The sequence below is a fragment of the Mesoplodon mirus genome (assembly GCF_964341445.2).
Source record: "Mesoplodon mirus genome assembly, chromosome: 6".
In the NCBI taxonomy this organism is placed as follows: Eukaryota; Metazoa; Chordata; class Mammalia; order Artiodactyla; family Ziphiidae; genus Mesoplodon; species Mesoplodon mirus.
In genome coordinates this window covers 127,300,502-127,326,892 of record NC_138982.1, presented here as the reverse complement: position 1 = coordinate 127,326,892, position 26,391 = coordinate 127,300,502, and positions in this window count along the sequence as shown.

Genomic DNA, 26,391 nt, shown 5'->3' with positions numbered 1-26,391 from the left:
ATTTCTATTTGTTGACTTTAGTCTCTCCATATTAGGCTTCTATTTACCTTCAATCATTCAATTTAGTTTGTAAAATGAGTATTGAGAAGATAATTATTAACATGTCATTCTTTCCAGATGTTCCCAAGAAAGCTCTGGATATTTTTAAATCACTGTACAGTTCTTAGTAACTCTGAGCTATTCCATGGTATTTAAACCACCTCACAGGGTTTCAGATTTTGGGTGATAAGTAGGTTTAATCTCATAAATCATTTCTGAACTATTGGTAGAGGCTGCTTGGATTACTTTGTGGAAAAGTGCTGTGCTAGCTGCTGTGGGCCTGTGAGGAGGAGTAAGTATATGTATTGAAAAATATTCCAACCCAACTGAATGATCTTTAAGCATATAAAAAAAAAAAAAACAGAGTCCCATTGAGAAGGAAAGTGTTATTAGATGAAGCTAGAAAACTCTTCAGTTGACAGACTAAATGGGACATGGACAATATTAAAATGTTTGATCTTTATGCTAAAGCACTTTAAATCCACTAAAGGATTTTAGTTAAGATCTGCCTGATAAATCCCCCTCACTCCCATGCAATACCCATCATGTACGTGGCTGCCTTCTCTTTGAAATAGCAACCAATCTTTTCTATTGATATATCTCCTAAGACTAAAACTTAATCCATTAAAATATCTAACACAAACTTGAAAAGAAGGATAAGATGATGGAGAAAACTCAGAAGGTTAAAGTATTTCTGTTGGGGCAAGTTGCTTGTTGAGTTACAAAGATAAGGAAATTTCTTGGAGGAGAAGGTCTAGCAAATTATAGTTTGTTTCAAGTAAACTATATTTATCTGAAAACTTTGTCTACTTCTCTGACTTTCAAAATATGTTCTTCGTTTATGCATGACTCTAATATTTTAATATGTTTTTGATAGGTTTTTGGTTATTACTTGGTGCTATACATTTATAGCAACAGAAAATTAAATTTAACTAAATGCTTACCTATTCTACGATACTGGTATTATGAATATTTTTTCTCTGGATTTGTAAACTTGATAATTTATGGATGATTGCTATGCTTTTATGGAAAATCATTTTAATTACTATATAGACTATATTTTTATAATTTTGATAATCTTGAAAACAATTATTAAACCTAGGATTGCTATAACTTCCTTCAAAAAGCATTAGATTTAGTACATTTAGTACACTCTAGGAAGTAATTAGCCAGAATGAACAGTCATTAACTGTAGTAGTTCCATGGGAAAAAAAAATCAGATAAATCTTCAACCCATGAATGCATTAAACATGAAGGCATAAAGTTTCTGGCTAAAGTATCTATGCTTTGTGGACAACATCTTGCACCTCATAAAATAAATTGCTATTTTTTGTAAGTTGGACTAAGGATAGGAAATTTGTGTTTGGATTAGTTCTGTAAGATGTAGATCTGAGTTAATCAGATATGGACCCAAGAAGAACGTTTATCCACAAGAATGCTACAGGCAGTTTAATTTCCTCATAACTGCTCTCTAATGCATGAATTATTCTAATTATTCTATTCATATGAATCATAAATAAAAACAAGCTTTTGAGATAGTGAAATAAAAGCTGCAGCATCATGATTAGTAATACTAATACCATTTTCCAAATTATCTATGCAAACAAAACAGAGGAAAGAAATGTATACAATGCTAAGGGTTGTGATTTACAACTGTACACACAGTCCTGGTATGAATACTAGGTCCAGAATCTATTTTGTAACATAACAGTGTTGGAAACCTTAAATACAGAATAAAATTAAGTAAACTTTTTTATCATAAGTATTTAGGGAACCTTTCTCAGGTAAATGAATGAATAAATGACTAGGATCTATACAATAAAGTTATCCCTAATGATCACATTGGTTGAATACAACAAAACATTTTAACAGAAATGGATGTCAAAAGTGATTTATTTTAGACTAATAAAAACTCTTACTGGATTCAAAGAAATAGAAAGATATCCCATGCTCTTTGTCTGGAAGAATTAATATTGTTAAAATAGCAATACTACCCAAAGCAATCTACAGATGTAATGCAAGCCCTATCAGATTATCCATGAGATTTTTTACAGAACTAGAACAAATAATCCAAATTTTATATGAAACCATAAAAGACCCAGAATTGCTGGAGCAATCCTGAGGAAAAAAAAACAAGGCAGGAAGCATAACTCTCGCAGATTTCAGACAATGCTACAAAGCTATAATAATCAAAACAGTGTGCTATTGGTACAAAAACAGGCATACAGATCAATGGAAGAGAATAGAGACCCAGAAATAAACCCACACACCTGCAGTCAATTAATCTTCAACAAAGGAGGCAAGAATATAAAATGGGAAAAAGACAGTCTCTTCAGCAAGTAGTGCTGGGAAAGTTGGACAGCTGCATGTAAATCATTGAAGTTAGAGCACACCCTCACACCATGCACAAAAATAAATTTAAAATGGCTTAAAGACTTAAACATAAGGCATGACAACAACAAAAAAAAACTCCTAGAAGAGAGCATAGGCAAAACGTTCTCTGGAATAAATTGTACCAATATTTTTAGGTCAGTCTCACAAGGCAATAGAAATAAAAACAAGAATAAAAAATGGGACCTAATCAAACTTACAAGCTTTTGTACATCGAAGGAAACCATTAAAAAAAACTAAAATACAACCTATGGAATGGGAGAAAAATATTTGCAAATGATGCAACAGACAAGGGCTTAATCTCCAAAATATACAAACAGCTCATACAACTCAAAAACAAACAAACAAAAAACACAAACAACCCAATCGAAAAATGGGCAGAAGACTTTAACAGACATTTCTCCTAAGAAGACATACAGGTGGCCAGTAGGCACATGAAAAGATGCTCAACATCACTAATTATTAGAGAAATGCAAATCAAAACTACAGTGAGGTATCATGTCACACGGGTCCGAATGGCCATCATTAAAAAGTCTACAAATAACAAATGCTGGAGAGGGTGTGGAGAAAAGGAATCCTCCTACACTGTTGGTAGGGATGTAAGTTGGTATAGCCACTATGGAAAATAGTATGGACGTTCCTCAGGAACTAAAAATAGAATTAACATATGATCCAGTAATCCCACTCCTGGGAATATAACTGGACAAAACTATAATTCAAAAAGATACATGCACCCCTATGCTCATAGCAGCACTGTTCACAAAAGCCAAAACAGTCAAAAAAGCTAAATGTCCATCAACAGATGAATGGATAAAGAAGATGTGGTACATATATACAATGGAATATTACTCAGCCATTATAAATAATGAAATAATGCCATTTGCAGCAACATGGATGCAACTAGAGATTATCATACTAAGGGAAGTAAGTCAGAAAGTGAAAGACAAATACCATATGATATCACTTATATGTGGAACTAAAATATGGCACAAATGAACTTAAGCATCAGCTTTCTAAAACACTAAAAATAAGAGAAAAATCAACTTTTATTTTACCAAGAACTTTAATGCTTATTGAACAAGATTACTAATGAGTCATATCAAGAAAAATATACTAATTATGATACAGGTATTTGAAGAATAGAAATTTCAATAAAAATATTCTAAAAATGAATTTCTCTAGTATATGGGAATGTTTAATTTACAAATAATATGTATATTTACTGAAAACAAAAGTCAATTAGAGTTTCAAATATTTTAAATTAAATGCTCTATATATTTTATTAAAAACAACAATGTTAAGTTACTAAATCAATGAATTTTTGTTTTATTTTATTTTATTTTTTTTCTGTAAAGTTGAACATGGGATGGAACTTAGAGACAACTCAAAATAATTATTTTTACAAAAACAATAAAGCAGGTGTCTCTACTCTTTTATATTTGTTTTGATTCCAGAGACGCCTACTATATGTGGTCAGGGCAGTTTAGTGTTCTTTGTAGAAATTCTAAACTCTCTTTTGTTCAGACCAAAATACAGAGGTCAACAGAGTCCAGCCCATTTACTAAAAATGGACCCTGTGATCATCAATGCAGAATAGATTTAGAATACCTGGACTGAATCTCAGCCCCACCATCTACTTGTTATGTAAACTTGGGCAAGTTAATTAACTTCCTCAAGATTTTGTTTCCTCATGTGTAACATGACAACACTAAAACTAATACTTACTTTAAAGGATTATTTAGAAAATAAAGCAGATATTATACATGAAGCATATGTTGCAGAGTCAGGAACACAATAAATGCTTGAGATTGGTTTGTTATTATGGTTATAATTTATATCTGATATTCTTGAATTCTAACGATCTCGGCCTCTTCTACCAAAATCTCAGTTCTTTCTGCTGGTATCCACTCCTATCTCCCCCACTCTTCCTATCTCTGCAGTCTTCTTCATTCTGATCTAATGAGGGATATATCTGGTATCTTGTTCCTGCCTAACAAACACAAATTTTGATATAAGTATATAATAAAAATAATATGTGGTAAGGGCTTAATATGCAATCTCCTTAGTATGTTTTGTATTGTAAAATAAGAAAAAAAAATAGAACATTCCATAACAAATGGGTACCCTGCCAGCAGTCTCACCCCTGCTAAGCAGCTCACAGAAGGCACATGTTCATGATTTAATGGGGATCATCATATCTGTGATGATGTGATTTGTCTCAGGCTCTAATGGAGGCCAAGGGGTCCTGAATTAGATCATGCACTTTCCTCATTCTTCCAGAGACATATTTTCAAAGATCTGAACAATCTGTGTTGCTTTCTATTTGTTCTTTCATGTTTGATTTTTATGATCATCTTAGAAGTAACTTTATATGACTTGTGGAGATTACATATTTTTAATGTCTCATTGACATCTTTTTTTCCCTATAATGTAGGGCAATAGAGTTAATCTTTTTCTTTTTTTTTTTCTATAGCACAATACTTCCCTGTAGTCAGTGCTCAAAAAATGGCCCATTAGCCGTTCTCAACAAATGTTTAATGCAATTTAACTCAGAAATTTTTCCCCTAACAAAATAATATTAAAATTGTCCCATTTTAAATAAACATAACTCTTATACTTTTCCTCTGTGGTAAGGCATATAATTAAGTGACAATTTTCTTTAATTCCCTCTGAGGTGGAAACACACTCTTATATTGGCAGGATCAGTCAAACATTTTTTTCAGAGCTTGCAGTTAAATACTCCATTAATTGAATTAAGTGGGATAGTCAACCTTGAATGTGTTTTTGTAAGTTTTTAATATGCAGAGGTTTTCAGATATTTATTCCCTGTTCATATAAGGTGTTACCTGTTTATGCAGTGACTATGGAACAAGAAAGTTCTTTTTAGTGAACATATATTAAACACTAATAATTTCAGCAATTAATAATTATTATTATTTTTAAACCATTTTGTAAAGATTTATTTAAGTCTCAAATGTCATCTTCTTTTTCTTAGGACTGAAACCCAAGATGCAAGCATTCCCCCTCCACCATACTTGGATTACTTTAAATAGCACCTGACTTAACAGTTCCTAAGAATTTTGAAGAAATCCTTTCTGATGCCATATTCACCTGAGGCATTTCAAGGGATTTTAACTCTTATTTTCTATTCTAATTAGTCAGCTCTTATGAAGCCTATTTTTGTTAACTTATGTTTTTCTTAAAAATATAATTTTCATCCATTATTATAGTTTATATTCATAGATTTCAGCAAAATCTTTCCATATTTTCTTCAATAATTTATCACCTTATATGTGACTACTTTATATTTCCTTAATTCCATTAGTTACATATTTATGTGATACTTAAAATAGCTCTTAATTTTTTGTATTTCCTAAAGAATTAATGTTTGCTTTTTTTCTTTGTTAATCTTTGTCTTCTTCTTTTCTTGGAATTGTTTTAGTATTTTTCTAACTGTGTGCATTTCAAGGTTAATATAAACATATTTAAAATCAACACTTATTTGTTAATAAATTATAGTAGATTCAATATTTTGGTGCAAACAGTGCTTTGGTTGTTTTCCTGTGTTTCTTAAATGTTTTCAATGTTGGCATTTTCTAGATAAAGTGCAATTTTATTTTGGGTGAACTGTTTATCTACATATTGTGAGATATTTTAAAAACAGTTCTCAATCAGTGGCTTAATATTTCTAATTTAAAGAAAATGTCACTACATTCTGCTCTAATAATTTTACATTTTATATTTTTACTTTTCGAATTTCAGTATTTTTCTGTTTTCGAAACAAATGGTCAGTTTTTCCCTCTCCATTGTCTTTTTATTTTTTTAATAGATCTTTATTGGAGTAGAATTGCTTTACAATGGTGTGTTAGTTTCTGCTTTATAACAAAGTGAATCAGTTATACATATACATATGTCTCCATGTTTCTTCCCTCTTGCGTCTCCCTCCCTCCCACCTTCCCTATCCCACACCACTAGGTGGTCACAAAGCATTGAGCTGATCTCCCTGTGCCATGCGGCTGCTTCCCACTAGCTATCTATTTTACGTTTGGTAGTGTCCATGCCACTCTATCACTTTGTCCCAGCTAACCCTTCCCCCTCCCCGTATCCTCAAGTCCATTCTCTAGTAGGTCTGTGTCTTTATTCCCATCTTGCACCTAGGTTCTTCATGACCTTTTTTTTTTTTTAAGTTCCATATATATGTGTTAGCATACGGTATTTGTTTTTCTCTTTATGACTTACTTTACTCTGTATGACACATTCTAGGTCCATCCACCTCACTACAAATAACTCAATTTCATTTCTTTTTATGGCTGAGTAATATTCCATTATATATATGTGCCACATCTTCTTTAGCCATTCATCTGTTGATGGACAATTAGGTTGTTTCCATGTTGAAATTTCTGGTGCATATTTCCACAAGGACTTACTAAGGTTTTGGTAGCCACCTCTGAATGTGGACTCCAAATGTGAGATTTCTTAAAGAAAATAAACACAATTAATGCATGTGCATGTGTGAATTATAGTATTTCAAATATTGAAATTTGTCCTTATATCAGGGGTCTGCAACCCTCATGCCATGGACTAGTACCGGCCCGTGGCCTGTTAGGAACTGGGCCGCACAGCAGAAGGTGAGCAGCGGGTGAATGAGCAAAGCTTCATCTGCCGCTCTCCATCACTTGCAGCACCACCTGAACCATTTCCACATCCTCCACACATTATGTGGAAAAATTGTCTTCCACGAAACCAGTCCCTGGTACCAAAAATTTGAGGACCACTGCTTATATTACAGATTAACTTACACACATTTATATTATACCATTTTAATAAACATATTTGCTCTAAACTTATTTACATGTATATGTAGGTATGTGTGTATATATATGTATGGTTACATATGTATAAGGAATATCATATCATTCAATAAAGTTTAATTACATTCAATCATCAATTACCTGACCTATAGGGAATGTGAAGGGGCAATATACACAAAAAAATAAGTTGGTCTTAGAGAAAACAGATAAGATGAGTGGAGGAAAAATGGACATACAGATATCTTCAAAGGTATTCAAAAGGTGTGACATCTCTCAAAAGGCAACAGAAAACAAGAATAATCTAGTGAACATTAAAATATAGTATCAAAACAAAAGAAAACTTAAAGGTAAATTTAATAAAACCATTTTGATTCCTGAAAAAAATGCAAAACTATGAAAAATGTAAGAAAAAGGAGACAGTGAACTTCTATCCTGGAAGTTCCCAGAACTGAAAAAATGTAACTAAATTTTTTGTACTTTCATTAGAAAATGATTTAGAGTGTCTAAAATAAATCTAATATGCTTTAGCCATTAATAACCTTCTGTATTTATTTTTCAAGTATGTATGTATGTAGGTATGTATTTTATATGTAATATATAGTTACAAAATGGTCTATTTATCTATTCATCTCTGTCTGCCTGCCTATGTATCTAATCCATCTGTCTACCTACCATCTGTGGACGCATTTTGGTGTCCATGCATTCATCCATCTATCTATCTACCAATATAGTGAATGGATCTTCTCTTTAGGTGAATTTTAGGTAATTTGTACTATCTCAAAATATAATAATGTGTTAATACTTTAGACTGCAGTATTTTTCGTTCATATTTTTACTGTATCAGTTATTGATGCATAACAAACTACTCTAATAATGAAAGCTTAAAACAACAAACATTGTTTTAGCTCACAATTTAGACTGGACTCTGGTGACTAGTATGGCTGATCTCAGCAGAACTCTCTTATGTGTTTGCATTAAGCTGAAGGGCACCAAGTTGGCTTTGTTTCTGAGCATATCCTGGCTGCCTGCTGGACAATCTCACTTTTTCAGATAACAAAGGCCAGGCTTGTTCACATGGCAACAACAGAGTTTTAAAAGAGAAGCAGAAGAAAGACTTGTTGAGGTCCATGGTCAAAACTGTCACACTGTCACTGTCAGATGTAATACTAGTTAAGCAAGTATCAAGGTCAACCGAGTTTCTGTTGGTGAGGAAATGAAGATTATCTCTTAATGGAATTATCTTCAAAGTCATATTGCAAAAAATGTGTGTGGAGAGAAGGTTGGCTATTTTTGCCCTCTCGATTATGATCTTATTTTTACCTTGTTACTGACTTAGAGGAGTTTAATAGATTATAAAAAAAGTTAAATTGAGTTTTGCCTTGTTTATTCTTTTTTGTTCGCCTTTGCTTTGTTTCAGTTCTCTTTTGTTGAGTACTCACTACAAACTGAACTCAGTATTGTCTTGTTTCTTATAATTGTCTTGGGTTGCTGTGTGTTTATGTATTGTGTGTGTGTGTGTGTGTGTGTGTTTGAGTGTGTGTGTGCTCATTTGATAACTGGATTATTTTAAAATTATGTGTTCTAACATACTTCTTATAAGTAGTGATGTTAATATATTCAAAATCTGGTCTGGAATCCAATTTTATCTATCTATCTATCTATCTATCTATCTATCTATCTATATCTATCAATATACAGTTGACCCCTGAACATCATGGTTTTGAACAGTGTGTGTCCATTTATATACAGTTTTTTTTTTCAATAAATATGTGCTATAGTACTACATGATTTACATTTGGTTGAATCCTTGGATGCAGGACCATGGATACAGAGAGCCAACTGTAAAGTTACATGTGAATTTTGACTGCAAATATGTGTGTATATATATATATATTTTTTCTTGTTTATATTACTAATTTCTATTTTATATTAGAGAACAATGCAATTGTGACACTTTAATTGGCAAAATAACAGGCAATTTTTAACAAAAAAAATAAAAACTTAAGTAAAAAGTCTGGTTGAGGTGAAAAGGGCTAAATAAACTGTACATGTAAATAAGTTCATTTACTCTGAATTTCATGACTCCAAGGAGGTGTCACTGATGCTTGTTTCCTTGCCAAGTGACATACTCACGCTAAATATTTAAAAATAATTTAGAAAGGCATAGTTTGAAGGCATTAGTTTAATCATGCACATATCGTTTTTCTATAATAAAAGAAGTCACTCTTGGGCCTCCCTGGTGGCGCAGTGGTTGAGAGTCCGCCTGCCGATGCAGGGGATACGGGTTCGTGCCCCGGTCTGGGAGGATCCCATATGCCGCGGAGCGGCTGGGCCCGTGAGCCATGGCCGCTGAGCCTGTGCGTCCGGAGCCTGTGCTCCGCAACGGGAGAGGCCACAAAAGTGAGAGGCCCGCGTACAGCAAAAAAAAAAAAAAAAAAAAAAAAAAAAAAAAAAAAAAAAGAAGTCACTCTTGATAAGGGAAATAATACACTTTTATAAAGAAAGAATAAATGATATAGATGCATATTATATTAAATAATGATGACACAGAAATTCAGAATTGATTGATTAGTTTTACACTTCTATATTCTGCTCTTACACCTCAGAGATAGAGGTATAAAATAGTGTATATGAAACTTTCAATGAAAAAACATGAAAGTAACAAAAGACCACTAATTCTTATAATTTAATTGGGTTATATATAAGAGCAATCTTACAACTCAGTAACCACTGTTATCCCTATTAAAAACACACATGGATTTTCTATGTAAGGTTAATTATATTTGCTCTCTTGTAGCATTATAATTTAGAAAATAAAATGTCTATTGAGATAATCCATAAACATGTAAATTTCATAGGTTGTTTTTCAAAAACTTTTGGATTATTTTTGTAGAACAGTTTTAGGTTAAAGAAAAATTGACTAGAAATTACAGAGAGTTCCCATATACCTCCTCAATACTACCCATACCCAGTTCCCCGTATTTTTTACATCTTGTATCATACATTTTTTCATAATTGCTGAACCAATATTGATACATTATCATTAATTAAGTTCATAGTTTACATTAGGGTACTCTTTGTGTTGTACATACTGCATGTGTTGACAAATATTTAATAATATGTATCCACTATTACAGTATCATACAGAGTTGTTTCACTGCCCTAAGAATCCCCTGTGATCCGCCTATTTGTTCCTTCATCTCTCTGGATGAACTCCTGGCAATCACTGGTGTTTTTACATTTTCCATGCTTTTTCCAGCATGTCACATTTTTGGAATCATATGTTATGTAGCCTTTTCAGATTTGCTTCTTTCATTTAACAATATGCTTTTAAATTTCCACCATATATTTTTGTGACTTGATAGCTCATTTCTTTTTATTTCTGATTAATAATACATTTTATGAATGTCTCACTGTTTGTTTATCCATTCACCTATTGAAGGATATCTTGGAAGTTTTCGAGTTTTGGTGATGATGAATAAGTCTGCTATAAACACTTATGTGCAGGTTTTTGTGTAGATATGTTTCAACTCATTTGCACAAATACAAAATTATGATTGCTAAATTATATGGTAAGAATATGTTTAGTTTGTAAGAAACTGTCAAACTATCTTTCAAAGTATGTACCAACTTGCATTCTCAATGGTGATGGAGACTTCCTGTTGCTCCACATCCTCACCAGCATTTGTCAGTGTTTTGGTTTTCCATTATTTTAATAGGTGTGTGGTTGTATCTCATTGTTTTCTGTCATTGTATATCATTGATGAGATGTCAGTTCAGATCTTATACACATCTTTTAATGGAGTTGTTGTTTTCTTATTGGTGAGTTTTACATGTCTTTTGTATATTTTGGATAACAGTCATTTATCAGATTAGTCACTTGCAAATATTTTCTTCCAGTCTGTGGCTTATCTTCTCATTCTCTTGATAGTGCCTTCTGCAGAGCAGATGATGATTTTAATTTTAATAAAGTCCAACTTATTATTTTATTTCATGGGTCATGATTTTGTGTATTATTTAAAAAGTCATCACCAAACTCAAGGTCACCTAGATTTTCTGCTACTATTCTTCTTTGAGTTTTACAGTTTTGAGTTTTACATTCAGGCCTATTATCCAGTTTCAATTAATACTTGTGAAAAGTGTAAATCCCCTATCAAGATTTATTTATTTATTTATTTTGGCATGTGTATGTCCAGGTGTTCCATCCAGTGTCTTTGTTGAAAAGACCATAGTTTGCTTTTTAAATTTAATATAATCAGCAAAAACTTACACTGATGAAATTTACATGCTTTCTATGGCTAGTAAACACCATAAATAATTCTTCTCTAGCTGTTGAAATTATGTTACTTACAGTTCTAATTTAACAATTGCCTTAAAATAAGGTATCAGAAAACTTGTAATAATAAAACAAGTGAAGAAGTTAAAGGCAGTTTTGCAGTTACTTGTAAATCTTAACCTAAAACTCAGAATCCTGTTGTTATTGAATTTGATTTGTTCCATTGCCAAAATTCAGTGCATTAACCCTACAGTAACTCTTTAAGTGTTACTTAAAGTGAAGTAGCTACAAGAATCTTAGACAAAGACAATAAAACTCTGTAGAACAATGTTCTGAGAACATTTTCTGTGTGTTTATGGTGAGCATATGTTTCATCATAAGTCTGAGGAAGAACAGCTATTTATAGCTTGTTTAGCACTTTTATGCTCCTACAGCTGTCTTCTGCTAAGTGTGTTGCTGTGAGTGTGAGGATTGGATTAGGTCACTGTTCTGTGCTGAACACAACACCACCCCTTAAGACACATGAAAGAAAAAGAAAACAAAGGAGTTGTTAAGAGATGGATGTATCAATTAACTTGATTGTGGGAATCCTTTCACAATGTATATGTATATCAAATCATCACATTACACACTTTAAATATATTACAATTGTATTTGTCAACTATACCTCAATAAAGCCAGAAAAAAATTTAAAAAGACACACCAATAAAAGTTGCTTAGAAAAGTCAATGTTGAACACCTAATTCATACCAGTGTTATTTCAGTGAATGAACAAATGCACCACTCCCTGCTGTTTGTAATACATTCTGAAAAAACACACTTATATAAGACGTTTCTAAGAGAGCCAGTTACATGCATGATTCAGGATAACATTATTTCTGAGTTGATGTATACTCTTCCTCCTCTTAAATGTGAAAAACATTCACATGATTCATTAAGGCTGAGAAGTCCCAAGATCTGTTATTAACTGGAGATCCAGAGGAGCCATAGTGGAGTTTCAGTCTGAGTCTAAAGTCCTGAGAACCAGGAGAGCTGAAAGTTCAGATTTGAAAGACAACAAGTTTGAAACCCCAAAACAGCTAATGTTTCAGTTCAAGTCTGAAGGCAGGAAAAGACCAATGTCCCAGCTAAGGTCTTCATTTGATTGGATGAGGACCACTCACATTAAGGAGGGCAATACTTTACTCAGTGTACTGATTGGTTCATACATTAAGCTCATCCAGAACTATTCTCGCAGGCACACTCAGAATAATGTTTGACCCAATGTCTGAGCACCCTGTGACCCAGCCAAGTTGACATATAAACTTAGCCAAAATGGGGGAAACAATGAAGTCTCACTATGCATTGACATAAAGATGGAATTTCTAACTCTTAAGCAGTCTACTACATTAAACATTCTAAGCAATTATTTTTTTGCATTATCAAATAGAAAAGATAAAATCTGAATTAACTTTTATAAGGATGTAAGTCATAAGAAACTAGATATGCATTGGAATGTTTGCATAGAATAGTAGAGAAGTATATATAATTATCTGGGAATTTGAATATTCAGTAATTTTCTGAGACTATGAAATTCATGAAAAATTGTGCTCCTAAAGGGACCCATGAAAACAGACATGGATTATTTCTCTCCATTAAACATATATAACAACCCAAACAGTAATGAGTTCATCAATTTACTTCTAATGTATATAGAAATATTCATCTTTGAAAAAATATCATTATATTTATTTTATTTTATTTATCTATATAAATATATCCCATTCTCTTTCCAAAAATTGAGGTAGCTGAATCCAAGCAGAAATTCATTTTCTTATTACTAAATAAGATTCTTATTTGCAAAAATCTAATAATATGTAGCTGAAGTAACATGGTCACTTCAGAGCCATAATCTCACAAGTTAAATTTTTGAAAGCTATGTTGACCTTTCTAAGCCTCAAATGTATCATTCAGTATAATGAGTGCTAATTTCCTATATAATATCCAAGTGGTCTAAAAAAGAATAACTTCCGAAAGGGTTTCTTAGTCTCCCTGGTATAGTTTACTTAGTAGCAAAATATAGTAAATAATGTCACAAACTTACATTGTAGGGTAGAACACAATTGTTGCAATTACACTTTTGATTGTTTTTACTAAATAATCCTCAAAGGAATGTATTCCTGATAATGTAGTAAAATTTGCATGCGATATGCAATATTAAAAGAACATTTTCCATTTTCATGAGTTTTACCAATAATCTTTATGTTCATCCACAAGCCAATTTTAAGAGTACTTTTAGGATATGAATGAGTATCAGTAAGAAAAGACCATATCAGGGCAAATTTCTTTAGTGCACATGGAATGATAATTTTCATCATCTTCTATTGTTCTCTGAGGCTTTTTTTCAGTTCTGCAAACTAATATTTTGTTGTTTTAAACCTTGAACAATAAATGAAACATATTATTTAGTCCAATGAAATTATATGGAGGCAAAATCCTACTTGTCTTGCATAAACAGCTTCTTTAGCTTTCTTAAAGAAAATATTCCTGTACAAGTCATTCCTTGCACAATAAAGAAATATTTGCTTTATTTGGTTGATAAGCAAATCATATTTGAATAAACACCATGTTTTTCCCATAATATCACACAGTAGGAGCACTAGGAATATTTTACTTGGTTTGACAATGACCATAACCTCTATTACAAGATTTGGAGTAACAAGTTTACATTTAGTAATTCTATTTAGTAATACAAAACTATTTTTTCCTATAGAGCCAAGGCTATTTCTTTTAGTCAGTCTGCATTGGAAAACTTTGTATTTCTACTTTAATAGTTTCAGGTTGTAGCTAGATAAATTTTTGAACAGGGACAAATTTAATAATAATAAACAAAGGCATTATTTCTTCTGCATTTGGGGAAAATTTTGGATGGGATAAAATTTCTACATTGGGGGAGATTCTATATTTTGGATTAGTTGATGAGAGAAATTTAATATGACTAGGATACAAACAACACAAAGAATGAATATAATTATACACATGAGATTGCACATCTATTACATGTATACACAGAGACAAAGAAAATTAATATAATAATGATGAATATTTATTGAAAATTCTGTGTTCAAAATTATGCTAAGGATTTTACATGTATTGTTTTATTGCATTATTAAAACAGCCTATGAAACCAGTACAATATAAACCCATTCTGTAACTGTAGAACCTGAGACTTAGTGACATCAACTGACTTGCCTGCCAAAACACAGCTAAAAGCTGGGGTGAATAATTGATTGGAAGCAATAAGAAAAATAAGTACAGTTTACAATATGTGTTAGTCCATGTGATGACTCATGTATCATTTTTCTTGCTTTTTATCACAAACTAAGATAATGACTTATATTAAGATCTTTTTCATCAGATCTCAACTTGGTGCTACCAAGTTTTATTTTAGTTATTGTAATATTAGGTTATGGTAATGTGCAAAAGAATTTTAATTTCTCTGTGGCTTGCCATGGAAAATAACTTAATTCTTAATAGTGAAAAAATTCAAATAAGCAATGCCTCCCCTTAATGCAATGGGGGACCTTTGGATTCCAGTGTGAGGTGCTAGAAGAAAAGAAAGATGGAAGAAGCTGAGTAGCTTTTATCTGCCTTGGCCTGAATCAGAAATACATCACTTCCAGTCTCATTCTTTTGACCTGAAGTATTTGCATGACTTCAATCCAACTGCAAGGGAGAATATAAAATGCCAGGTAATACATGGATATCTGGTGAGTGCAGTATCTGTCACAAAGTGTTTACATCAATTTTTAAATCTTACATGCATTTTATATTATATGTTATTGTTAGACTGGTTTTCCCTTAAAACAAGGAATAAAACATACATACTTAATTCAGCCAGAGAACCCAGGAAACATTGGTAGAGTAATGGGGAATTTGAACAAATAATAGAAGCCAGTAAAGGTTAGACTATAATACAAGTTACAACTGTGGAATAGCTTATTTTTGCTGGGAACTCTGGGAATAAGGGGACTCACAGTCATCAACAGAGAAGTGAGGAAGGTGGAATGTGTATTCACTATTATCCATCCATCAATGGTTAAGGACATTAGCTCCCTGGAACTTCTAGTCTGCCCCAAGTGTAGGAATGAGGGTTCTAGTGGTAAGAGAAAGCCCTTTGGTAAGGAGATCTAGATATTGTTGTTGGTAGTCATGAAAAATGGGAATGTGGGCAGGATGTTTACTATAAATACACACACTGTGTGTGTGTGTGTGTGTGTGTGTTTGAAATGTTCCTTAATTTATTTATATAGGTACATACATACATAAAATGTATATCAATGACTATCACATATATAATTTTATATACTACTAATATATATAATATATAATAACAAAGAATATTTTAATTAAATGAATCATTTCCTTTTGTACCAAAAAAAAATCTGTAAGATAAATTCAGTTTCTCTGACTGTCCCAGAAGAAAACAAAGTTATACTTAATGCTTGCACTCCGTGAAGTTAAGGAAATGACACGGTTTGACTCGCACACAATCCAGTTCTCACATCTTATATACTGCTACAGGATTTTAAGCTGAACATTTGAGAACTAAGGTTTTTGAGTGAGAAAAAACACTCTGTATGATGAGTTGCCTGAGATGTGCTTTATTCTCAGATCTGTGAACCGAGAATATAGTTGTGATATTACTTTTACCTCTCCTTTTAAACTTATTTTCCTTCAAACAACAACATAATGTATAATTTGCATTACTCAGTGATGGATAAAGAATACACTAGTAATTGTGGGTTGAATAAAATATTTTCCATTTTATTAAAAAAGTAAAGTATTTATAAACTATTAATCTCTCTTAACCTTAAAACCATGCAATTATAAACTGCTGTTCATGTTATATTCTTAAACAAGCTTTAGTTCATCAATTCTAAATGTATACATTATCAAATGTATTTTATTCTCTTTTTCATGCTGTGATTTGAGAAGTTTTGACTCTTTAATTAGTAACTATTCTGTATATAAGAGTTTCAAAGCAGATATAGCCTCAAATTTATATCTCTAGAAGAAAGGAAAGCATTTCTTCTAAAGACCTAATTTCCTCATTTCCAGCTCTATGTTTCTTACCATTTTCATCAAAGTCCTACATGATTTGGGTCCCGAATGACTCTCCAGTATCGTGTCATACCTCTTTATCCATTGCTTATTTCCCCTTACTTGACCACTTTCATTCCTTCATACACATCAAGAATGTACTGAGCCTTCCATTTTGCTGTTTTCACTGAAATTCTCTCTTACGAGTCATGTGCATTATACTCTCAATATATTCAGATCTCTGCTAAAAGGTCAGATCATCAAATAGGACTTCCCAGGTCATCCTACCTAACATGCAACTCCAATTTATTCTGTCCCTATCCCTGCTTTATTTTCTCACTAAGGTATATTACTCCTGAGAACATTCATATGTTCAGTTGCTTATGAATGTGTGGTTTTCTCCTCAATTAGTACGTAATCTCCATGATGGCAGGCATCTTTACCTTAGTCACTCTAAAATCCTGGTGCCTAGAACATTGTCTGAAATACAGGACACATTCAAAAAATGTATTTAATCAATATAAATTAATAAATGGATGAATTATTTTTAAAGAGATGATTGAAACATAAAGTGATTGTCTCATAATATGAAATAATTATCTTCAACACAAGTCATGTCAACTATAATACTATATAAAACAAGATTTTTTGATTGTTGTACTTGAATTAATTTATTTGTTCCTTTTAACAGCCCTAAGAATTGGATTTTATTATTATTCCTGCATTATTGAGGGAAAATAGTAGCTAAGATCCAGATTTAGTCTGTATAAACAGATAGTTACCATTTCATCATATATTTTTGTGGACTGATTTGGTGCAATTGTTAACTAGCAAATTTTTTTTTTCTGAAATCAAACAGGAATTTCTCAACAATAGAAGATAATTTACATTTTTGGTTTGTTGGGTTTTTTGTTTGTTTGTTTTGTTTTATGGGGTTGCTTAGTGACTGTGGTTTAGTTACTGATTTAGGACAGATTAAAAGGTACAATTACCATATTATATCAATCAGATGTAGCAAAAATGTTCATAATATGGTATTTAGGATATTAGAAAAATGTGGGATAACAAGGAATAAGAAAAATACTGAAGCAATTTATCATTCTGAAGGGGTATATAAAGCACTGAGTCTAAGCTTATCAACATCTGGGAGGAGAATATCAAAACCTTTTAAAATCCTTGTGATGGGTAGTGTCTCCTCGAGCAATCCTGTTAAGCTGTTTAACTTGTATGTGCATAGACTACCTGCTTCCCTAGGTAGGACCAGAGGCCAAGTTTTGTTTTATTAAGCATGATAATGAAGCAAGAATAATCCAAATCAGAAATATACATTATCAAGTACACATCATCCCCAAACCAGTTTCACATCAGTCACATTAGGTTCTCTTCCATTTCTTTGTGAGAGCATAATGTGTAAGTTGGGCATTCTGTTACTTATATTTCCCCATGGATTTACAAAAATATTGAGGCCTGATAAGTGGGGTTCATTGGAGTGTACATCTGTGTTGTGTGTGTGTGCGTGTGCAGTTTCCTAAAATCAGGGATCAAATTGCTCAATATAAGAAAAAAGATGCTCGAAATACAAGGGAGATTCTGGAGATGGGAAAACAAAACATTGACAATAAACACTTTATATAGATGGTAAGGAAAAATAACAGGTTGTCAATGATGGCAAAGGAACGCAGGTTCACTATTACCTTTGTTGGTAGATATGTAATGCAATTCTTCCCTTTCCCTCAGTCTTTCCCCCGTTAGTGTTCTCTCAGGGCAAAATCAGACCTCTATTTATCCAGGATATATACATAGCACGTGTCTAAAGAGGTGAGTTTAAGGGAAAAAATAGGGCTAGAATAAATAAATGGTTCTGGAACTCATATCTTCATTACAATTTTTTTGGTGGGGAAACTTTAAAATAGTTTAGATTCCTGAGTTTCACTCTCAGAACTACTGATTTAGAATGGAGAAGGTTGAATGGTATAAATCAATACATTTAAAAAGCATCCTAGGTTGTTAGAATTATTAGTCGGGATGGGAACAACTTCAGTCATTGACTCTGACATTTCCTCCTGTTCTGAGAGTCTAAGACGCTAAGCTCTCCCTCCACATTCTCCTTCTTTTCTCCAGTGGCTACAGTGAGAATGAAATAGCAACACTCCATTGGCATTGGTGCCACCTATGTGAGCATCTATAGCCTGGAAGACTGATGGGTTCCCAGCACTCTCTGTTCCATAGCTAGAGACTGCAAAAGATGAACTATGTTTAGAGCTTTTGCTAAACAAGTCACCTTAATCTGACAACAACCAGGTGCATTTTACCTGCAGTTTTCCTGGCATGCTGAGGATGCACTGCATTGTTTTATATTGCATTTCAGAGTATCTTGGAATGTCTCTGCTGATCACTCTGCCTTTAGTCTGCCCACTAAATTCTATCTTATTGACATGTACACACTACTATATTTAAGATAGATAACCAACAGGGACCTACTGTAAAGCACAGGTAACTCTGCTCAATATTCTGTAATAACCTAAATGGGAAAAAAAATTGAAAAAGAATAGATACATGTATATGTAAAAAAATAAATAAATTTTTAAAACTGCTTTAAGAAATTTTAACAATTGAGCCTCAGCTATGTGATTAGTATCAATGCATGTGTTTAGTATGTGACATTGGCAGATTAATTGTGTTCTACATCTTGGTGTTACTGATTCTGTCTTTTTTTAAAATTTAATTTTAATTTTTTATACAGAGGTTCTAATTAGTTATCTATTTTGTACATATTAGTGTATACATGTCAATCCCAATCTCCCAATTCATCACATCACCACCGGCCCCCACCCCCGGCTTTCCCCTCTTGGTGTCCATACGTTTGTTCTCTACAACTGTGTCTCTGTTTCTGCCTTGCAAACCGGTTCATCTGTACCATTTTTCTAGATTCCATATATATACTTTAATATAAGATATATTTTTTTCTCTTTCTGACTTACTTCACTGTGTATGATAGTCTCTAGGTCCATCCACATCTCTACAGATGATCAAATTTCCTTCCTACTGATTCTGTCTTAATGTCATATACTTTGCATAGATTATAATGATGGTGATAAAATAGTACCAAAAATTTTAAAAAGCCAGATTGCAGTAGCTATGAGTCTTAGAACTTGAGTGTTATAATTAATATATATATATAACAATGCATATTATATATAACATATAATAAATATATTCTTAATATATAATGCATATATTATCAATATATAATATATTATAAGTAATAACTATTATATAATATATAGTAAATATTATATAATACATGTTTTATATAAAGTAATACGTAATTGTACATGCTATATATATATATATAATATAAAATATATATATATATATACTTGATTTAAATGAGAATTCAATAGCATATCTGTACCACAAAATTTACTTATATCTCAGAAGACACTGTAACATTCTTGATATGGTTTACTTCTTTTTATTATTTTTGTTTTGTTTTGTTTTTTTGCAGTATGCGGGCTTCTAACTGTTGTGGCCTCTCCCGTTGCGGAGCACAGGCTCTGGAAGTGCAGGCTCAGTGGCCATAGCTCATTGTCCCAGCTGCTCCACTGCACGTGGGATCTTCCTGGACCAGGGCGCGAACCCGTGTCCCCTGCATCGACAGGCAGACTCTCAACCACTGCACCACCAGGGAAGCCCTACTTCTTTTTAGAGTTAAATATATTTTCATCAGAGAGGGAAGAGCATTCAGTGATTATTTTAAGATCATAATTTCATGTGAAAATTACATTTTTGTTTTTTATTTTCCCTTTGCTGGTTGGTGACATCAAACTTATTTCACATAGTTATTCAAAGCATAGCACTGAATCTGTAAATTAATTCAGAGCTATTGTAATTTCCTCGTGCAACTGTCTTATTTTTTTCTGTTATGTAAATGATCCAGATGGCAACAAGATCTTAAAAGATAAACAATGTAACATAATTTGGGCAAAATTATACCTGATTATATCTATGTCAGATAATGGGGAAATAAACATAGTATGATGTCTTCAACTTTTGAAAATATAATTTCTTTTTCCAAGTTTGAATTATTGTTCTGTCTATTGCTTTTTTGTTGTTATTGAGCAAGTTTTTGGATCTGGATTTCAGATCTAGATTGCCATTCATAATATAGGGAAAATAAGAGTGATATTTCAAGAGTGTTTTAAGTCTTAGGGAAAATATTTGTAAAATGTCTGTATCACATCTTATACTCAATTAATTCAAGTTATTTTTATTGTAGTCTCAAAGTCAAAAAATAAGGTAATCGCACTAATCATATATATATATATATATATATATATATATATATATATATATATATATATATAAAACTGGACTGTATATACAATATACTCATAATTGGATATATTGGATATACATAATCATATATAATTGGACATATAATTTGATTACAAATTATAATCAAAATTACATAAGTTCTTCAGGTTTGGGAAGAAAATAGTTTTTCTTATACATATTTTCTAGAAATGTGACCTATTACTTTATCATGACTACAGTATAACCCTCTCCTTACCCTTGCATTTAGAGTTTGCATGGTATAATTCTAAGGTTGTGGACGTTTTCTTTCTGTTAGGTATTTCTCTGCCCATAAGTTAAGTTCCTGCTGGCCTTGATCTTCAGCAACTCTGGCTAATATAACTTCCTGTGTCCTGAATTCTTTGTAGTAAACACTGCCTTAGTTCTCATTTTTAATCCACATCATGAACAAGATCCACTACCACATATGACAAAGGTCTGCCAGGCCATCTACAAATGTCACCTGTACTTGAACCTTAAAATGCTTCCTTCAGCCAAGTCTGACTGCTATGTATACACATTCACTCTCTGATAAGGAGAAAACAACTTTCAATTCCAGTAAGGTAGCAATCAATTTATTTATATCTCTAAAGAAGAACTCCAATCACAGTACATAATGGCTGTTCTTTAAGTAAGTTCAGTTACAGAATGTGAAAGAACTGGTCAATAAGAGGTCACCCTAAAGTGTTCTTAATCTGTTTGCTGAACTTTGCTGCCTCATCTCTCTGTTAGTCCTGCAGGAAGAATTACTGGAGTAGTTTATACAGTGCCTGTGTGCTCACTATGTGTGACTGCTCTCACTCATTTTTTTCACTTGAAATCACAACTATTGCTGTTTACACATCCCTGTTTCTTGGCTATCATTATAGGACACATAACAAGGATATTTACTTTAAAAGATGACAAAAATAGATCATTGGATGAAATGGAAGTATGCACTTTGGGGTGGAAATATAACTAAGTCAGTGATTTTTAAAAGATCAATTAGATTGTATTACAGAGTGTTTAAAGAAACAAAAACTGCAACATTTACATTGGTAGTACAGATGGTTATACTGATGCTTAGGAGTTAGAGATGAATCTTTACCAAATTCAGACAAATGCCTGCCAAATGAATGAATGATTTTTACAAACATTGAGTTAGTTTGACAGGAATGTGTAAAATTAAACTTTACTTACATTGGTAATGTAGGTGAAAAAATACTAAGCAGATTAATCACAAAATTACTATTTTGTTTGCATATGCAGATATGTACACATAAACCCTCATGGGGCAAGATTCTTCATAAATATCTAGCTAATTAATTCATTAAGTCAACATATACTACTGTGTTCTAGGCACTAGGACTCACAGGAAATATAACAAGGAATAATTTCATATTAAGGAGATATACAAGTTAATGAGTTAATGTATAGAAGTATGTTCTGAGGAATATACCATATACTTCATACTGTAAGTCAAGAAGCCACAACCTTAAAATTTCTTATTTCCGGAAAGACACACACATACACATACACACACAACTTACATATGCACAAGTATATTTTGTATACTCCCTGCAGAAGTTGGAATTTACCATAAGTCAAGAGCAAAAGAAAAAAAAAACAACTTTCGAGGACAGACTAAGGTAAACATATTAAAGATTAGAACTTTGAGCAGGATATATATATATAAATCTTATATAGAAGTGGTCTGGAATACGTTTGTTCTTTGGTTTCAGGAAGAAGGTGTAATGTTTTTAATTCTGCTCCAGGTCATGTGGAACACAGTAACACACACAAGTGTGCTTGAACACATACATATGCATGTGAACACACACACATCTGTTTTTGATCCTCTTGTGTGTCTTCCCCATCTGAGTACTTAGCAGTGACAACCAACTTCAAGGCTAGGCAAAAAACAAAAACACAAACACAAAAAAGAACATGTTTATTTTCTTAATCTTGCCTCCAACCATCATCCTCCACTCCCTGAATACTTCACTCTTCTCTGTGGATCCTCTTAAACACTCACACACCCTTTTAAGTAGTCTGTTCATTAAATTTCTCAACATCCTCAGTATGAGTGTAACATTTGTTTAATGATGGGATCTGACTGATTTAGAAGGAAATGTTCAATTTTATAGACTCAAGACTAAACTCATCCTCATCAACATCCCTTAAAAAACATTTCTTCTAATGTTATTTTGGTTCAAGACATTTTCCTTCGTGTAGTTCAGCTAGAATCTTAGCAACATGTGTTATTTTGTCTTTTTCCTCAATCTCAGTGGCTGAATATGTCTTTCCAAATCAGCTTGAAATTCTTAACTCACCAACTTCCTGTTTCTTCTCATCTGCTTTGGATACATTGTTTTCTCTTTCCTATTGCTCCTGATTCAAGAATAGTCCTCACCATGATGAAGACTTTGGGGGCTCCTTCCTTAATATCTTCAACTAGGGGCCAACCATATCTATAATTCCTACACAACCTTATCTCCCTAGTTTGGGGAGACCCATCTCTTACACAGCCTGTGCACAAACTTGTAGTCTGGAAAATAATTCAGCCTCTGTGTTTTTAAGAGTATATTTCATTAATGAAATTCTGAGTCTATTCTATGAGGAAACATTATGGTGATCCTGAAAAACCTGTCCTATAGCTCAACTGCACTTAATTATTAAAAATGACTGCTTATTCTCCCAGTCAGTTATGATAAAAGGATTAAAGACTTCAGCTCTAGTCAATTCAGACTCATTGATGGAACCTCTCCTAACGTGATTGAATGATGATTAGTGTCTAACAATGAACTCTTGAGTTTCCTTAGCTATCATCACACCCAGAGACAGACACAAGATCATCTTCCAATGGCAATCAATCAAATGACTCGAGGAGACTCTAAGCCAAGACCCAAAACACCTACATCAAAAAACAACATAGTTGCTCATTCCAGATGCTACAGTATCAAAAACAGTGATACTGGGAACTTATATTTTTTCTATTGAAGATCATCTTCTTACAGACCTGACGGGAACCAGCTGCAAGCTGACACAGTCCTTGTAGCTTAAGGCATGTCGAAGTCCTGGTTAATTCTTGACAGGACCTGAATGAGTTATTAGAGAAGATATGAGTCTTAGCCCGTGAGGTTGCTTGCGATTTCTCTAACAATAGCTTGTACTTGGCATGTTTCGATAGTCACAGTCTGTTCTCACACATGTTTATATCCTGGTTCACAGAATGTTTTGTACTATAATTTCAACATTAAGGAAATACTGTCTGATGATTCAGTTTGGTGATTTTAACAAAAACGTGTATTGTCTACTGCAATATATAAAAACAAGTTTGATGAGAAATAAAGTGTGTGTGTTTGTACACCACCCTCCTGACCCCATCTCTTCTTAATCCCCTCACCTGCTCTCAGAACTTGTTCCTCAGTCTAACAGCGACTGACACAGACCATCCTAACCTCCAGATTAAGAGGGATGATTCTGCATGTTACTGGGAGTCATCAGGGAAGTGTAAGTATTGTCCAGTTTGAGAAGGTGGTCTTTAACCATCAGCATTCCTCTGCTGACTTCTGCTGAGTTGAAGCTCATGTTGTTCTGTCCAAATCATTCTGGAAAATCATACACTGGAAGCAGAGTCTGAAATCCATGTTCCTGTCATGGCCTCCATTCTCCTGGACCATGGGTGTTCTGCAGCCTATTCCCCTTGACCCAAGCATCCTCAGCCTTTTTTTTTTTTTTTTTAATTCCTGACCATTGGACTGCTCAGCTGAACTCTGCTGAGGTGCACAGGTCTCTGTGAGGCTACTATATGGCATTTTTGTGTCTACTTCTAACTTGAATATTACTCATAAAATAAAAATAATTGACAATGGGATTGGACATTTTGCTAGGTGTGCAGTCACTCCACCTACTCTTGAGGGATGTAAACACAATGTCTTCTCTTCTCGAAAATCCTTACTCCTTCCTTTCTGCCAAATTTCTTCCTCTCTCTAGTTTTTCAAATGTGTATTTCTTTTCCCTGTGGGAGAAAATCTAGTTTCTGCATAACTTTCCATTGTTCCCCACTCTATAGTTTTCATGGTGTAAACTCTAGGCTATGAGCCTTTTAGTCTCTGGGCATTGTTGTGCTAAAATTCGTCTCTAAAACAGCCTAGCTTTCATACTAATAAAGGTGTTTCTGCTTTAAGACTAGTATCTCTTGTAAACACGAAAAAATAATTTATTGAGAAATCTGCCATTCTCCCTGAAGCAATGAATGCCACTGATTGATATTACATTCATTATAGGGTATTTTTGCCTGTAAGCAACAAAATTTTGTCTCAAGTTGGTTTAATCAATAATGAAATATATGTTCCAACATGAAGGCAGTCTAGAGTTGAAGAGTCTTCAGGGGTGGTTGTTTCAGCAGTTCAGTAACATTTTAAAAATCCAGACTCTTTCTATCCTGCTTCTCCTGTGTTAATTCATTCTCAGGCTGGTAGTAAGATAGCTATATCCATTCTAATTTTCACAGCCCCGGGCACATTCACATCAAGAGGAAAATGAGAATCCTATCTCTTCTTGTAGTTTCTCTTTGAAATGAAAAAACTCCCTGAAGTTTCTGAGTCCAGTGCTACGAGTCATGGTAGTAGAATTGTAGTCCACTCCTTCACCAGTCTCTGGCAAGATATTGAGGATTACCCCAAGATTGATTACCCCACGGGATTCAGCTTCCCCTGAGGCATGATGGGGGTAGAGAGAAGAGGTATGTATCTTCAACAAATGGGTTCTATTAGGAAGGATAATGGCATGCATATTTATTGGGTAAGCAGATGGTGAAGTCTGCAATAATCTTAAAACAATACTTTTCTACAAAATATACATGTGAGGAATTTAAAGATGTCTTTGTTTCAAATGCTAATGATTTTAGATTTATCCTATAGAAAAGGGGCCCCATCAAGGGTTTCTGAGCAGAGTTATAAGATGACCATATTTGCATTAAAGGCTGAACTTAGAAAACGTGTGGGGAAACGGAGTTATGATGTATGTGTCAACTAAAAATAATGTACAACATGAGAGTTGTAAGTTAATTTCTATCTGGGGCAAAATGAAGACTATAGCCCTAGAGACAGCATTTCCTATATTCTGAGAAACAGCTCCAAAGAGGTAGTGGGGAAAGGTCAGGATATATGTAATTTTGGTGAAGGGAGAGTACAGGCAATCAAGCACATATTTTTTTGTGGAAGGTTGCTGCTAGTCTCGTGAAAGTTACTGCTAGTCACAAGGCGCAGACGTCACCATGAAGGATTTTAGTGCTTTTCTAGATACGAGGAGATGCAGGAATTTGACTCATAAAATCTTCTCCTGAACAATCTAACTATCTTAATACCTGTTCTGCCAGTTTTTCCTAGAGCACACAGTGCCTTATTCCTGATCTCCACCCTGAACTCCTTTCGGGGGTTGTTGAACGTCAGC